The 13,214-nt window shown below is 47.2% G+C and overlaps 1 protein-coding gene across 5 annotated transcripts in view; it reads right to left on the bottom strand.

Annotated features, from left to right (window-relative positions):
- FSTL4 (follistatin like 4) overlaps window positions 1-2,966 on the bottom strand; it is a 239,899-nt gene extending 236,933 nt beyond the window's left edge. For 3 of the 5 annotated variants that reach the window (XM_074916216.1, XM_074916210.1, XM_074916215.1), the window contains exon 1: window positions 2,870-2,966. The gene's annotated coding sequence lies outside the window, so the exon portion shown is untranslated. Of the gene's footprint in view, window positions 1-196; window positions 240-2,651; window positions 2,779-2,869 lie in introns of those variants that run through there. The other 2 variants (XM_074916212.1, XM_074916214.1) reach the window with 2 other exon arrangements.
- Window positions 2,967-13,214: the final 10,248 nt, after the last annotated feature.

The raw sequence follows: 13,214 nt of genomic DNA, 5'->3' as shown, positions 1-13,214 counted from the left end.
TTGCATACTGACTGACAGTACACTAATTGCTCTCACTCATAGCAAGAGGAAGACACACTAATATACATTATATATCTGAAGAGCCTCAAACAAGCAGCAAATACGCACCATAAATATCAAGTGAGGGTTAACTCTGAAATCACAGAGCATTTTCTTGTCACTTGGCATCCTAAAGCATCGCTCAGCATCACCTTACCCTGAGCTAAGGGGAAGGCTCCTTGCAGAACGTGGTCTGCAGCCGCATTGTGCAACACAGCTACTGGATTGTGGTCTGAAGTTCCCTGAAGTCAAGAGAAAAATTCAAATTGATTGAATAGATCTGGACCACCCCTGTAACCTCAGACAAGTTTTACTACCAGTTGCTTTTCCTCACTCAAATGAGTAACAGATTTGCAGGATGCGAGCCTGTATGGACATCGCTGCCCAGATAAATCAAAGCCTGCCTATGGAAAGGTCTGCAGAAAACAAGCAGTTGTACCCGAAAGAAAAAGTGAAAAACATTTGTGTCTGAACACTAGAAGCCTCTCAAGAGCTGGGGGTGAAGGGGGGAGTCTGTCTCGCACCTGCTCTTAGAAATGCACGTGAACAGAGACAGATTTTAACCTACTACGTAATGCAGAAATTAGTAATTGTAATGCAGATGCCGGAGTTAAACCAGACTGTTTCAGAGTAAACCAAGCTGAGCATCACATCTATCTGTGACACGTTTCCTTTGGTTTCAGGGCAACACCTTCCAAAGCAATTTTGACTCTTTTTGTTAAAGAGGATGCTGTGCCAAGCCTCAAAGTTTACCTAAAGGTTGTGTTTTCTTCCCCTGAGCCAGAGCAGGATTCCAGCTTTCCCTGCTCTACCCCGAGACACCAGCACAAGCCCAGCAGTCCCACGCTACGCACCGTTACCCGAGGAAGCTCAAACACCACAGGCCGGCAGGACGAGCACCAAGGCAGAACACCCATCCCCAGCTCGGGGAGGAGGGTGTCTGTGCCAACACCAACACCCAGGGAGAGCCTCAACTCGCAAGAAAATTGGGGCGACGCCACCTCTGAATGATGAGGCACAACAGCAAGCAGATGCAAGCCAGAGATACAGGCACTGGGTTTAGGGGACAGGTGTTAGAGCTGCTCGAGCAAAAAAAGGTCACCTTGAAAAAGGAACGGGACTAATCACACTGGCTATTTCAGCGGAGAACACCACAAATTGGTTAAAGCACTTCTGTGACGTGCAATATGAGCTGTCAAACAGCTAGATTGCTGCAGAGATCCCACAACTTTTTCCTCCACAGCACAGAAGCTTTAAGAATTCAATTACAGTGACTGTAATAAGATTAAAGAATTTGCCAAAAGCAGTTACTGGTTTTGTTTTCAGGGCTACTTAAATTGCAGCTTTTTTTTTTTTTTTACTGTTGAGAAATTAATAGTTCACTATAACTTTTAATAATTTCCAACAAGCTTCACCTTAGAAAGAATGAGGTTGAAAACTTAATTACCTGAAGTTATGATGTTGCTACAGAAAAAGGAAAGCATTCAGGCCAAACCCTTACCTCTATATAAATTGTCTCTATTAACACCAGATAAGAATCTGGTCCTCAGTTCCTCTGCCATCAACGGTTCCAATTGCTTCAGCCTTATCTAAACAGCATTTCTATGGCCTGCAAAATAATTTTGACGTCTATAATTCCTTGCTGAGCACCACAAGCGCTACAAAAATTAACCTACAAAATTACGGAAGAAATCCGTTCCGAGACAACCCTTCGTAATGAAGCCAAAGAACAATTTCAGCCAGTTATCTGCAGCATCTTCGATAAATACTTAAAGTTTCGATGCATTGGGAACTCACTGGAAGCAGCCCTGATGTTTAAGTGCAAACCAGACGTTTCGTTTGAGCAGGAGCGTACTTAAGAATATTTCATCTGATCGTCAAATTCTCCAAGAACGCTCGCAGAGGAAATTTGGGGAACATCAATCCAGCAGGGATGAAGGACTCCTAAACCTCCCAGGGTTTTAACCTCTGTTTTCAAGGCTGCCTCCGTGACATTTTGGTACACCTCAAGCACAGCTCTGCTGCGAGGTCACGCTCAGACACGTCCCGTACCCCCCCTTCCACCACCCCCCAGCCCAGCACCGCCGCGGAGATGTTTATTTCCACCACGCAGAAGCGTTTTTATACAAGTTTGGGAAGGCAGCGCGGGATCTCTTATTGATAATAAATAAAAAATAATTTTTAAACAATCCTCACTCTCTGCTGCCGGCTACAAACTCAAAGCTGCTGCCCGCGGGCGGGGGGGACCGGAGGCTGAAGGTCGCCCGGGGTGGGTGGGGGGGGTCCGGGGCAGGGTGCGGGGCGCTCCGCGGGGACGGCCGCCGGCGCCACCCAGGGGCCGCGGAGGGAAGCGCCGACCCCACTCGCGACCGCGGCGGGACGCGCCGCCCGGCCCCGCGCTCCACCGGCGGCGGCAGCTCCGCACCTTCCGCGCCGGGTGCGTGGGGGGGACACACGCACACCCCCCCCGCGGCCCTCCGCGCTGCTTTCCGCGCCCCCCCCCCCCCCCTTCTCCCCACGGGCGCAATTCCCACCTCGTGCTCCGCACCACGCTGCGGGGCGCGGAGGGCGCGACACCCCCACACGCCGCCTCTCCCCGCGCCGGCTCCCACCTGTTACCGCGCCCAGCCCGCGGGCGCGCAGCTCGGCGGTGGCTGCCCAGCGCCGCGCGCGCACGGCCCCCTCCCCGTTAGCGCGGAAGCGGCGCGGCTCCTCTCCCGCTCAGCCCGGGCGGGGACGGCAGCGCTCCGCCGCGCGCGCAGAGGCGCGGAGCAGCGCGGAACCCCGCGGGGGGGGCGGCCGCTGCGGGGCGCTCCCCGGCCGCACTCACCTGCGGGGCGGAGGGAGCGCGGGGCGGGGGGTGCGGGACGGGCGCGGTGCAGGCGGCGGCGGAGTCCGCGGCGCGTGCCGGGCCGGCCCTATTTCTGCTCTCTGGGCCGGAGCCGCCGTGACGTCACCGCCGCATTTGCATATTCCACCCAATCGCCGGCACCTGCGAGGGGACGGCGGGAACGCCCCCGCGGGGCACGCGGCGGCGGTGGCGGGAAGGGCGGGCGGCGCGCGCGGCGCTCGGAGGGGACGCGGGCACCCTCGGAGCGTCCCGGGGGGGGGGGGGGGGGGGCAGCGAGAAACACGCCGGGATGGGGGGGTCTCCGCGGGGTGGGCAGCGCCGCGGGGTGCTGCTGGTGACCCCCCCACCCTACATCTCCCTCAGGGCAGCCCCAGTACCCGGGAGAGCCGCTGAGGGGAACGAGGGGCCCCGGGCCGGGCTGGGCCTGGAGGCCGCAAATCGCCGTGACACCGGGGTGGGGGGGGGCGCAACGGGGCATTGTTTTTTTCCCCCCGGTGGGACCCCACCGCGAGCCTGCACCGCACCACAGCGCAGCACGCTGCTTCTGGTTCCAGTATCTGTGGTTATAGAGCAAGGCGAACATCGGAAATTCAGCCCTTCTCTTCACCCATCCCATCTGGTTTCCAAAAAAAAAAAAAAAAAAAAAAAAAATCAGTATAATCATTTCTCTTTTATTTTTTTTAAAAGCGGTTGGATGTTTACAGGAGAAGGCACAGCGGGACTGCAGAAGCGAAGAGGGGTTGGGGCGTTTGGTTTGAAAGGCTTCGAGGAGGTTTAGGAGCGGGCTGGACGCGTGGCAAAGGCGTCGTAACGCCCACAGTTAGCGATGAGTGGTCTGAAAAACCTGGTGGAACGTGCCAGTTTTTGTGTTTCTTCCTATAAAGAGTGTTACAGCTGGGTTGTGCTGGATTAAATTGCATTTCTCGTTGGCTTCGCCGTGAAAAGGACAGGACCCCCTAGTTCAGATGGCTGAAAAGCACAGGCTACTCTCAGAAACAGGGTCTAGTCCAGAGAAAATCTTATTATAAAATCAGTCCACAAAATTAGGGACGAGGATGCAGAAGAGGCTGTTTATGAGAATAAGCTTTTTTTAAAAAAAATTTGTTATCTTTTCCTTTTCTTTGCGCGAAATACCAAGTGATCAGACAGGCTGGTTTTCTGGATTTTTTCACACCTTGTGGCCTCTTAAATGCAGCACCTCTGAAATATTTTCGGTGTTTACAAAAAAAAAAAAAAAAAAAAAAGGAGCTTATTCTATCCAAACCACGCACAAAGGCTTGTAGGGACTCTTGGGGTTTTTTTTTGCTTTCCTTCTTTAGGAAGCAAATAATCCGAAATGGCTGATTTAAGGTTTGGATTAAAAGAGAAATCACGAACGTGGTAAAACGGGGAGAACTCACTGTGAATTCTGCATGGGTGATATAAAGGAAGGCTTTGTAGAGTGCCCTAAAAGAAGAATTGAGTGCATATTTCAGCTGGCCTGTAGCTTTAAGAGGTCTTGAGGTTTTAAAGAAATAAAGCCGAAATCTAATCAGAGACAAATATGTTATCTTCAGCGAGATATTTTTCTCTTTCCTGAGGGAAAAAAAAAAAAAAAAAACGGAAATAATATCAGTGGAGACAAGGAGACAACTCTTCCCCATTTCCTGAAGGGAAGGAAGAGGAGTCTTGCCACTTACCAACATCGTTTATTCTACAAAAATATGTCTGTGCTGTCAATTTGAAGCATTTAGTAATCTCTCCGTATCTCTTAAAGACGGACATAAACATGAGACGCATTAGGCATCTGAAGTATCCGCACAGCCCTGTTTATTTATATCCACACACGCTGGAGGATACAGGCAATCGCGTCTCTTCCCCACCGACAGCTTGCCTGGGTGACTCTTGCCACCCCCCGTTTGTAGCAGTAGGCGCATTTTGCTCATTTTACATCATCTGATGCGGTTTTAAATGCACAAGCTGGAGCTGCTGCGTTCCCGCGTGACCTGGGGGAGCACGGGGCCGAAGTCCGCTGCCACCCCCACCCCGGCGAGGGGCTCCCCCGCCTCCCGCCAACGCCAGTCCCTGCTGTCCTCACGCCTGTGCCTGAACCCGAGCATCTCGCTCTCGACATCAAGCAGGCCCGTGTTTGCCCCGCGCGGCGGGTGTCGGGCACTTCCAGCTCACTTAAAATCCTCCGGCAATTATCGGGCGCCGCGGGTGACCATGTTCCTAACCCAGGCATCTCGGGATGTCCCATTTCTCTTTCCCGCTGGTGGCACATTGAGGCACCAACAGTCGTTTTGAGCGCCTTCTCCTGCACGCTTGGGTCCTGTGAAATTCTCTGATATTTTGGTTCAAAAATCTCTTGATGGTTTCCAACCGTTTGAAAACACTATGGATAAAGAGCGGCTGGCAGGCACCCCTCCTCGCACCCCCGACCTCCAGCCAGCTCCATCCCCCTTCTTTTCAAACACTTTCAATCTCTTCTGAGACCTTTTAAAAGCCCCCTGGAAGCCTGGCTGCATCCCAAGAGGTGTTTGTGAAATGCTGTTGTGGGAGCTTTGCTGGGGGGTGTCTGCTGTCCCCCCGAGCTGGTTCACCCGCCCGCGAAGGCTGGGCAAAGCAAACAGCTAACTTATGGAACCAGAGAAATAAACTGCTGCTTGCTCCAGAGTGGCTGGCAACGAAAAACTGATAAATTCCTCATCTTCAGGGGTGGATGAGTTTGAAGCAAAAGAATTGTTGCTTTCCTTTGAACTGGGAATTGGAGAAGCCCAGAAAACTGCGATTGGAGTTAGAAGGAAAATAAAAATGATTTTTAAAGACAGACTCGAGGAGGGGAAGATTCTTATACAGAGAAAGGGGAAAAACAAGTTTGCAATTATTTTTTTTTTTTTTCATGAAAACACAGGATAACCCATCCAGTGAAAAGAGAATTAAGCGTCGTCCCCTCAGTTAAAAAATAAATGTTAAGATCAGAAAACTACAGAAGTTTAGAGGAGTTGAAGCTGCAAGCGACAATGTGTTTAATATGACGCGGGTAAATAGGAGGACTGTGAAGAAGGAGAGACCTGGGCCAGTCCCGGTCTCGCGTACTTCGGTGAGAGGAGCTGGAGATGTGCAACCTGTCGTCGGCTTTGACTGATGCGACTTCAGGAATTTGATGAGAAATTTTAAACAACAGATTGGCGAGGCAGAGCTCCGTGTCACTGAAGATACGATAGCATTCAAGGGTGACCACGGCAGTTAGTTTAAGGGAGTTTTGAAGAACAGATGGTCTTCTCTTATTGGGCTTTTTTTAAAAAAAATTACAAAAAAAAAAAAAATCACAACAGAGCAATGCACATAGCCAAGACTCCCTGATTTCTACCAGCAAAGGAATTAAATGGTAACCATCTGAGCCATCTGAAGTACTTCCAAAATCTAGTAAGTGATGTTCAGAAGAGAAAGATAAGGTTTCCTCTTTAAAAATTCAAACTTTGGATGACAGCAAATCACCCACCTTCCCCCTTTGTCCAGCCGTGCTAGCTAAATGCAGTAATTAAACATGAGTTTTCAAAAGAACATTGTATTCACTGGAAACGAGAAGCTGAGGAGGTAATAGGACAACAAAATTCATGCTCATCACTTCTAGTTATTTGAACCAAGAGCCTAAATCAGATCTGATTAAAATAGGAACTCATAACCAGATTCAACCAAAACTAGAGATATTGAACAAATACAGATGTGACAAGAGTCATGATTCAATTATTAGGAGTCCATCTGTTAATTGCTCATTAAGATGGCAGTGTGTATCTTTTCCTACACACATTTAGCAAAGCCTTTTCACTTTGACAGTGCATAAAATTATCCACGCCAACTGTATATCTCTTACTTTTTATGTCAACTTCGGAGTTGCCAGTTTTTCATTATCCTCTTGGTCACAAATTAATAAGGAGGAACAAATTTAATAGCAGCCTCAAACCTTTAGAGATTATGTCAGCCTTGTGTATCTGTGCCAGTTAAATTACCATTTATTTCTGCTTAAATTTAATGTGGTCATCTTCATACAAACACACACATATTTAAAGCCAGCTCTCTGCGTACAGCATGAGCGCACCGAGGGGCTGCTCTGAAAAGCTGACATGGAGCTCAGACTTGAACTTGTCTAACGCATCCCTCTGTCTAAGATGCAGCAAATGGAGATGACCAAGGCCAGGAGCTGCAAACATGCCAGAGGTTTTCGTGGGTGCTGTTCTCCCGTGTCGTTACCAGCTGCGACGTCCATGGACGAGCCTCCGCAGCAGTGGCATGTGCTTTGGGTGGTCAAAATGGTAGATCTAGGTAGGTGCTGCCCTTGGTGACCTGTCCTCCATTTCCATCGTGTTTTAGTAAACAGTTGCTCCGCTCGGGAAGTGCCCGCAGACTCTGGATGCTGGATCGCAGTGCTTCGTCCCTGCCTTCATAGCCGTAAGCCCAAAATAATAAAAAAAATAAATAATAGATGTTTTATACCAAAGGAAATACTAAACGTAGAAACAGTGGTTTGATTCATTTCACAGCTGTAGTCTTTTTTGATTTGTTCGTAATTTTCTACGCTACTGCTTCCAATTTGATAGTGTCTGGGCCTCGGATGACAATGAGAATGGGATAACAGATGATGAGCTCAAAATACCGAACACAATCATACTCACCCTACGTGTACCCACAATCAATATGTCACTTTGAGGAAGGAACCATCAGCCACTGGGCGAAGTTTAGAATATAAAATGTCACAGGAACTCAAGGCACATTTCTTATTTCTTAGGAGTTGTCAGAGCAGCTGACTTGTTGCTGTGTAGGGGACATGCAGAGGGTTCAAATAAGTAGCCCTGGATACCTCAATTAAAACTGATACTGCAACTTCCAGCGGCTCCCTCCATCTCCATTGCCCCGGGAAACCAAACGTGCAAGGCTACCTGTAGGGCTATTGGCAGGACCGGCCACAACGGGTCCCATGGCCATTGACTGAACTTGTGGCTTTGGGGATGGCACCTATTTTCCTCAATTTACCCACCTCTGAATATTTTGTTGGTCTCTTCTCCCAGATGCACAGGAGAGAGCATCAAAGACAGTGGACAGTGAAGACAAGAAAGCACTTTGATCTGTGAGCACAGATAACAGTAAGGTGTTTAGATTTTTTTTTTTTCCCAAGCTCCTTGACTATTCGTAGGTACAGTTGAGAGATGGGAGGGTCTTGGTGCACATTCTGGAGCATATGGTGATCTTTCTTTCAAGCTTGTTTTCAAGAGGAAGTTTAAAGTGAGGAGCTTTAGCAGAGCTGTTACGACTGTACAGCAGACGAGCAGGCAGCCGCTCAGAGGTACGGGATTCCTAATCCTCATCGACAAAACTCTCCATGTTAAAGAGAGAAAGGCAGATGAATGAAATAGGTGAAGATGAAAGAATATGCACCAAAGCAGAAGAAAAACCAGCAAGAAATGTGAGGCTGCCTCATCTGAAACATTCAAAAAAGTTTTCTAAAGCGTCGTCGTGTTTTATATCATTGCTTAATAGGTTTTACTTTATGCCTGTGCATATCTACGCCGTGTATCGAGTTCAAGAAATACATATGAGCAAGGGTGAATTGGCTACAGATTCCTTAAATTGCCTCTGCAGACAGATGGCCAGCAAGCAGACTGGGAGGGAGAGTACAAGCAAGGAAGATGTCGTTCTTCAAGAAAAATTAAGAAATGTAAATGGCACCATCAGTGCTAAGCAAGACAAACCCCTGCAGAGCATGAGCCGGGCTCAGTTCAAACAGCAATTAAATGATTTAGAACAAGTCTCTGATCATTTACAATTTTTAAAGGTGAAAGGTGTGATTTTGGTAATACCTTAAAATTAAAAGGCCAGCCACTCCATCTTTAAAATGATGGTTTCTCTCCTGGAAGACTTATCTCATTGTCAGTCCATTAGCAGCCAGCCAGAACCCATCCATACAAAAATAATTGGCTATTGATATACGGTAATGCTGAAAAGTTATTCTTTTTTTTGTTCATTGCTATGGAAAGATGTCCTCTCTAGCCTATACTTTCAATCATTATAAATGCTACTGTGAAAAACTAAAAACACTTTTCTGAGATAGATTAAGATCTACTTCACAAATAAATATATTTTATCACTAAGAGAAGAGGCAAATGTCACTGGTACTGAGTGTTTTATGCACAGCAGAGACCACTTAAGCTGGAATTTTCCCCTCATGGTAAATTAATGTCACTGGCTATGCACAGTCCCCTCCGCACCAGCAGGGTTTATACCTGCTGGACACATGTGAAGAATTGTCTCTGAACCGCAACAGCAGTCCCTCCTCTTCCCTTGACCCTAGTGAGCTAGAAGAGGGTAAACAGGATGTTTTAGCTGAAAAAAAAAAAAAAAAAAAAGTTGGTTTACCTGGGAAAAGGATGGTTTACCAGAGCGGGCCAGTGACCACAGGGACCAAGGTCCCATCTTCTGCTTTGCTCAGAAAAGGGTCACACCCTGCACGCTGCTGCAGTGCCCGGGTCCCGGAGGAACCTGGGAACAGCCTGGGAACAGCAAAACCCGCCACCACCACCAGCCGTCGGGCCCCGTAAAATGTTATTTGTGCACAGGCTGGGAAGTTTGCACTCAGGCTGTTAAAGCTGCGATGAGCCAGTGGCAGATGCTGCACTTGCCAGCTAAGCACCCCTCAAGAATAGCTAATAAAACCAGAGGACATTAGGCTGCGCAATGCTGTATTTTAAAGATAAAGAGTCTCTGGTTGGAATCGTGCTAAGATTTTTACTTTCTCGCGGACAGGTCTTTGGCTACGCTTTAACGCGATCTCGAGCTGAACTGAAACAACGGGTTATAAAACCCTGGCCAGGATGATACACAGGGAGATGTAAACGGCAGCGCGGAGAAAGCGGGGAAATAATCGAGCTTGACAGAGAATTTTGGGGACCATAGTCTGAGCCTGTAGTCGAAATTTCTCATGCTTAAGGCTCAAACACACACCAATGAGGAAGCAAGGTGTTGAATGGCTTCAACAAATCTGTCTTGGGATCCTGTGTAGACATTAATTTTTGATTGTTTTGCCTTATTTATGGCCATTCGCTTGATAAAATGTTTAAAGGAGTAAAAATTTAATTTTACATTTGTTTCATCTGCTTACGGAATTATTTTTCCTTACATATTTTTCTTGTTTGGCTAAATTTCTACTGTAAGTCTTCCAACACAAACAGTTTTGGTGCTTTTGTGTTGCTGTTAGAAGCCTATCACTCTTAGTAGTCACTATTCCGAGTCTCTGTTATCCCTTTAGCAACAGTCTCTCACACAGTAAAAGGAAACACATTTTTTCTCTTGTCTCTTATTGTCCAGAATTACTCTTGGATATTACAGTCGTCAATGTTTAGTATTAAATCATTTCCCCGCCAATTCATTGTAATCAAATCTTCCACAAAGTCAATAGCAATAACATTTTTATAAGGCATTGTCTCTCTCAACCTATTAAGTGCTTTCAGATCTTTGAATTTTCCATTCTGAAAATAATAGATAGTGACCTGGAAGAAAACATAAAATGTGTGAAAGTCACACGAGCAACCATGTAATTGCTCACACCCACCAAACCTTTGGCTCAGAGTTTTGATCAGTTCAGACAGGCTGCTCAATCATAGGAGTGACTTTTGCTTTCTGTAGAAAAAAAAATGCCAAATTAAATAAATGAGCTACCAGACCCACTGAAACCAATAACAATATTTCTATCGCATTTAATGGGACCAGATGTTGGCTTTACAGAGTTATATGTGGTGTTACACTGGGTACATCTGTGCCGCAATGCAAATACGCCGCTACAACTCACAGGGAGGTGCTTAAGCTCGTTGAAAGGAAGCACTGACAGCCGCAGCGCTGCAGAAGAGAGCAGAGGGCTGCGAACCCCACTCCAGCCCCCGAGGGTTTATTTGCCCCGTGGAGCTGTGCGTAGCAGCGTGCTGTCACAGCCTCAGCGCCCCCCGCACCCGCGGTGCCGGCTCCGCGGTGGTGTGGGGACGCCTGTGAGGAGTCCCACGTACCTCCTGGAGGTACCACCCAAAGCCATAGTGACACACCGAGGTGAAGAACACTTCCTTCAGCATCCTTGCAACTGAAAGCAGCTTTTGCCTGCCTCTTAATCAGATCCTCAGGATAAACTCTGGTTTCTTCTTCTTCTGTCTTTAGGAGGGGCAGAGTCACACTGCTGGGGGACACTCTGGATTAGAAGGAAGCAAAACGGACCACAGACAAAGCCAAAACATGACAGGCCACCTTAATTGTAAGTGTAGAGCTTGCGCGGAACTAACAGAAGTTTTGTGTGAAAGGAAATGGCACAATTAAGGCTTCCTATCATAGCTGTTTACAAACACAGATGGAGAAAATATTACAATGAATTAAAAATACCCTTATTTCTCTACAGTTATGCTGTGCTAATGACACTTGCTACGCTGTAACTCCATAAATGAAAGAAGAAAGGCTTATCTAAACGAGTTTGTTCAGCCTTAAGACGAAAAACCTTAGGAGGGGAACCTCACTGCTCTTGTGGCTACAGAGAGGGAGGGCAGCGAGATGGACTCAGATGCTCCGCATGGGCACACAGTGATCAAGCACGGCCAAGGGTGCAACAGGAGATGTTCTAGTTAGATAGAAGGGAGGGGAAAATCACCCTGTGGCAGTTAAACACTGGAATAGGGGCCCAGAGAGGTTGTGGGATCTTTCTGTCAAGATATTTAAAATTTGACCGGAGGAGGCTCTGAGCAACCTGCTCTAGCAGGCCCTGCCTTGGGCGGGAGGTTGGGCTCCGTGACCTCCAGAGGTCCTGGCCACCTAAGTTAGTCCACAGTTCCGTGGTTTTATAAATAGAGTTTGACGTCAGCCTCTAGAAAAAGGAGCGTCACGTAGAGAATATAAACAGCTAATCCCGTGATCACTTTCAGGCAATGGGGCTAGTATATGTGTATTTTAATGCTATTGAAAGTAACAAGTACCCAGCTGACTTCTAACTAAAAGAGCGAAGCCAGGGCTCAGACTCCAAATCAATAGTGAGAACGGATACAAAAAGTCTTATTTTCTGTCTAAAAGCAGAAATTCTGTTAAAAATTCATATAGGACATTATGATAACCCGTTGCTGCTCTGCTCTTAAATAAGATTAACACATGTAAAAAAACTTTTCTTTCATTTTCACCCATATGAAAACTCCCGATGAGGCCGGAACGGGGACCTTTCACCTACGCTGGTGTCTGCTCTATTGTGGTCGTGCACGTCCTGGGTGATGCTGCTCCACGCGGCCGCCGCTGCTTCAGCAGAGACTTCCCACGTACACACCCGGCATCTTTAGGAGTTTTCTCTCTTGAACATGCAGCTCTTTTCAGCCTGAGGTTACTTGACTTGGCTTCAAATATTATTAATGCTGCTGTTGAATTCTTGAATCCATCTTTTCCCCAACGTAATGGCACACTCTCAGCATATACATCCCTATTTTGTGGATTTTAACGATACCAGAGGATCTCTCAAAGTCACAAGGCAGTTGCCCGTTGGGTGACTTAGTTCTTTGACTCACACCACCGATCCTGCAGCCAGTGAACTATCTACATCTGGCAGTTTCCAAATAATGAATTAAACTATCTAAAAGTCAAGGTGTACCAGGCACAACACAGGCTGGGAAGTAGCTGTGCTTCCTCAGTTTAATTTGAGCCTTGGGGGAGTGCAATCACCTCAGTGTCACTGAGACATCAGCATCACAACCCTCAGTTAACTTGTTGTTTCCATACCAAGGAGCAAAAGCAACGCTGAATTTGAATTTGTCTCACCCGACGGCACTGCGAAGCGATGGCAACGATCCAAAAGTGACCATACACCGAGGAGTGGGTTTCTCCCGAGGGTGGCTTGCACATCCTTACACACTCAAAAGATGAAGCATGGGAGTAATCTGCAAGTACTTATCGCTTGCAAGTATGGGTGACAGAGCTACATCTGGGTAAAGCACGGCCATGAGTTTCATTGATTCTGATGGGTAATTTATTTCTGACTCTGCAAGGCAAACCCATAGAGACCAGCAGTCAATACCGGTAGAAGTGGATTAGCACAATAACACACATCTTTTGGGTCAGTGGGCAGGCAGAATAGTTATTATTATTCCTATTAGCTCAGATTCGGTTGAAAAAGAAAGGAAAAAGTTAGTGTCAACTGCAGGCTGTATATATCTTTGCTTCTCTTTTTTTTTTTTTAACAGGGTTACAAAATCTCCCACTGCTCTGATTTTTTCTTTCTTTCTTTCTTCCTTTTTTAATATTGATGCATTTTAAACAGGAAGAAAGAGAGAATGGGGAC

This window comes from Athene noctua, chromosome 12 (genome assembly GCF_965140245.1).
Source record: "Athene noctua chromosome 12, bAthNoc1.hap1.1, whole genome shotgun sequence".
NCBI classification, from domain to species: Eukaryota; Metazoa; Chordata; class Aves; order Strigiformes; family Strigidae; genus Athene; species Athene noctua.
Note: the sequence above shows the minus strand (reverse complement) of the source record. Positions and strands in the feature narration are given on the sequence as shown.